Here is a 3682-nt window from a genome sequence, read left to right as displayed (position 1 = left end):
TTTTTTTTTTGTTTTATCTTTGCATTTATCATGGTTTTCAAAATCGGATTGGACTGGAAAACTGGGAATCGTTCACTTGACCGGTTCTGTTTTTTCCCAAAACCGTTGATTTTGGTCAGCAAACTGCTGAACAGGCTGGTTAACCATTTGAACAGTTTTGACCAAATTTCAATTTTTTTTTTTTATTTTTTATTTTATTTTTTGTCAGAATGGGCTGATCGTTTGGACCACTTGACCAGGTAATCGGACTCCTGATTGGTTTGGTCGCCAGGTCGGTTTTAAAAACCATGGTATTTATGCATGTACTGACTACTGAGGGTGGGGGGGATGGAGGGAGGTAGTCGGTTGGTAATTTGGCATGTTGATGCTACTTGTGAACTGGCTATATGGTAATATTGTTCTCTTTTATTTAATGCTATTATCAATATAAATAGCAGACTGTATTATTAACTAAAAAAATAGAATTGTTGCAATCTTGGCCGTAAATTCGTTATTTGTGTCAACTTTTGCAACTTGTACTGGCAGAAAATTAAGTTATGTTGCTATACCGTACAAGATAAATATAAATATTATAAATACTTGCAAAAAAAAAGACATTTAAAATCAATGTTACTTTATCAAGATGTTGTAATGGTAATTTCAGCTCCTTTGATTTTAACCACTAATCGGTAGTGTGATTTTTATATATGGTAAGAGTAATTACGAAATAAGAGAGAGATTGCAGTTGTAGGGGTAGAAGGTTGACCAAAGGGCGACAAAGGTAATATATCATTCCCGTGATACTTTCGTATGGAAGAGCTTCCTAAAATCTTTTTTTTTATTTGTGTGTGGAAAGTTTACTGCTCTGATGATATGATCATAGTCAACGGGAATATCACCATCATATTAATGGAAGTATTTGTTAAATTTATTGTATTGAAGCCGGATTGCTATATTTTCATTTGTTTATGGTTTTTATTCTCCTGATTACTTTAATTTTAGAATATTTTTGATAATGCATTAATGCCCCCCCTTCCACTAATATTATTACTTAAAAAACTTTGGTTGACGTCTCAACAATCAAACGTTTCTATAATCTATTCATCCATTTCTTTTTTTTTTTTTTTGTTTATTGATGCCTCCACGTTTCCTCCTTGTTTCTTCCTTAATGGATTTATTACTTTAGAGCTGGACATGACTCACTGCCTACACGTACAGAGTAAATATTCGATAATAGTTCTTTTATTTTTCGTCAGATATATAGCAAACTAATATATTAATAATATCATGAATTCATGAAGCCAAAAGCCTGTGAGTGAGAATTTGGTAGTCAGGTACAACGTCATCTTTTTAGCTTCTTTATTGTATCCCATTCTTTAATTTTCAGTAATGGATGGTTGAACCATTCATTTGACTAAAATATCAAGGGTCCGTGTTAACCTGGTGAACTGTCCATGTCAGAGAAGAGGATTGGAAAATGAGTCAGATACTTAAAGAGAGTTAAGACCCATCCACCATAAGGAGCTTGAGTGTCCTAGAATTCTGCCGCATTTATGGTTTACCGTAAGATTGTCTGCCTGTCTCATATAACTGTGGACCTATCACTGGTGAGCTTAGTTACAACTTCAGGGCTTTACAGAAACATTAATGAAGCATATTTTCATAGACTCAAGGGATCTGGATTCTGGAGCCAAATCCCAACGATTTGGCTTTGGTTGTCACTTGGGACTAGGGGAGTTAGTGGAGAAGATGCCCATTCTTTTTGGTGGTACAAGGGGAATGCATAGCTTTTGATAAATTCCACTCTAGCTGTAGCTTGAAATGGGTTATCCATCCACAAATCACAATAGTCAGAATCCCACTCCTGAAAGAAGGGACAAACAAGGAAAGGTGGGAGTAATAACTACTTAAGAGAAGCACAACTTGGCAAGTTGGCAGTAATTGGTGTTGTTCTGCGAGATTATTCATCATTGTGGTCGCTCCCTCCTGAATTTATTCAAGATAAACTTTACAATGATTTAATATAACAATAAAAAAGAAACTCGTTATTCTTAAAAAATATTTATATAATATTTAATACATACAAATATGAAACTAAGGCCATGTTTAGGAGTGCTTATGTTAAAAATAAGTGTTTATTCGAATAAGCACTTATTTGCATTTGGCACACAATTTTTTTAAGTGCTTATTTTAAAAAATAAACACTTCTTTTATATCGGGTGTTTTGGTGGTCTTTTTCTCCAATAAGCACTTAAATAAGCAATTGTGACTCTTTCGTCCTTTATTTTCTTTCAAATTTTCAAAATATCTGATCCAAAGTGAATGAATAAAAGTATTTTGATAAAAGTGCTTTTATAGTAGTACTTTTACAAAAGTACTTTTATAAAAGTACTTTGATAAAAGTGATCCCGTAAAATACTTTTATAAAAATGCTTTTATAAAAGCGTTTCCGTAAAAATGCTTTTATAAAAGCATTTTTGTAAAAGTGCTTTTATAAAAATACTTCTGTAAAAGTATTTTCATAAAAGCACTTTCATAAAAGTACTTTTGTAAAAGTGCATTCGTAAATATACTTTCATAAAAGTGCTTTTACAAAAGTTCTTTCATGTAAAAGTACTTTTATAAGTTCTTTTGTAAAAGTATTTTTATAAAAGTGCTTTTGTAAAAGTACTTTTATAAAGTGGCTTTCATGCAAAAGTACTTTTATAAAAATACTTTTATAAAGTGGCTTTCATGTAAAAGTACTTTTATAAAAGTGTTTTTATAAAAGTATTTTTATAAAAGTGCTTTCATAAAAGTACTTTCAAAAAGTACTTTTGTAAAAATATTTAATTTCGTAAAAATAGTTTTCAGAAAATTACTTTTATAAAAGTGCCTTTGTAAAATTGTCTTTGTAAAAGGGTATAATTGGTATTCTAAAAATTCACCGGGGACAATTATGGAAGAAAAAAATTGAATAAGTGCTTATTGTATGAGCACTTAAAAAAGTTAGGAATTTGGGCTAAAAAAATAAGCCATTATTTTTAAAATAAGCACTTATTTCAGGCTTATTTCCCAAACACCAATAAATGCTTAATGGTGTGGTCCCTGTCCAAATAAGTACTCCCAAACATGGCCTAAATAGGGTTTGGGTCATCACATCAACCCTAATCCTAACCTTCAACCGGATTCTATTCAACCCAACTTTTTCAGGTTGGTTGGGCTAACCTAACCTGGCCCAATAGCAGCCCCATGTATTTGGCTACTGGATCCAACATTTTGGTATGATCGGTTGACTCGCACTAATAAATAATAAATGTTAAAAATAAAAAAATAAAAAGTACATAATTCTAAGTTATCTTACAATGGAATAAATTTGCTACACTATACACCATAAATTATAACAGAAAACTTTTGGCATCCAAACGAGCCTTAGACAGCCGTGAAACTTGGACAGCGATTTTTTGGTAAAGGCGCCCATTAGGGCATGTATTTAGCGAAATTTAATCAAAGTTAATATTTCTAAGAAGTAAGAACCATGCATCCCAAAGATCCGTTTTGGCTGCTGTTCTCGGTCCCAACCGCCCGGTTCTATCCGGGTTTGACCAACACACGTCACAAGACTCACGAGTCACAACCACAACAGTTCCTTAGGACAGAAACGACATTTTCAGCAAACCCGGGGGTAGTTTTTAGGGGACACTTTCTGCTTATCATAAAGCTA

Source organism: Nelumbo nucifera, chromosome 3 (genome assembly GCF_055504915.1).
Source record: "Nelumbo nucifera cultivar China Antique chromosome 3, China Antique-T2T, whole genome shotgun sequence".
Classification (NCBI taxonomy): Eukaryota; Viridiplantae; Streptophyta; class Magnoliopsida; order Proteales; family Nelumbonaceae; genus Nelumbo; species Nelumbo nucifera.
The sequence above is the reverse complement of the archived record's forward strand: the minus strand, read 5'-3'. Positions refer to the sequence as shown.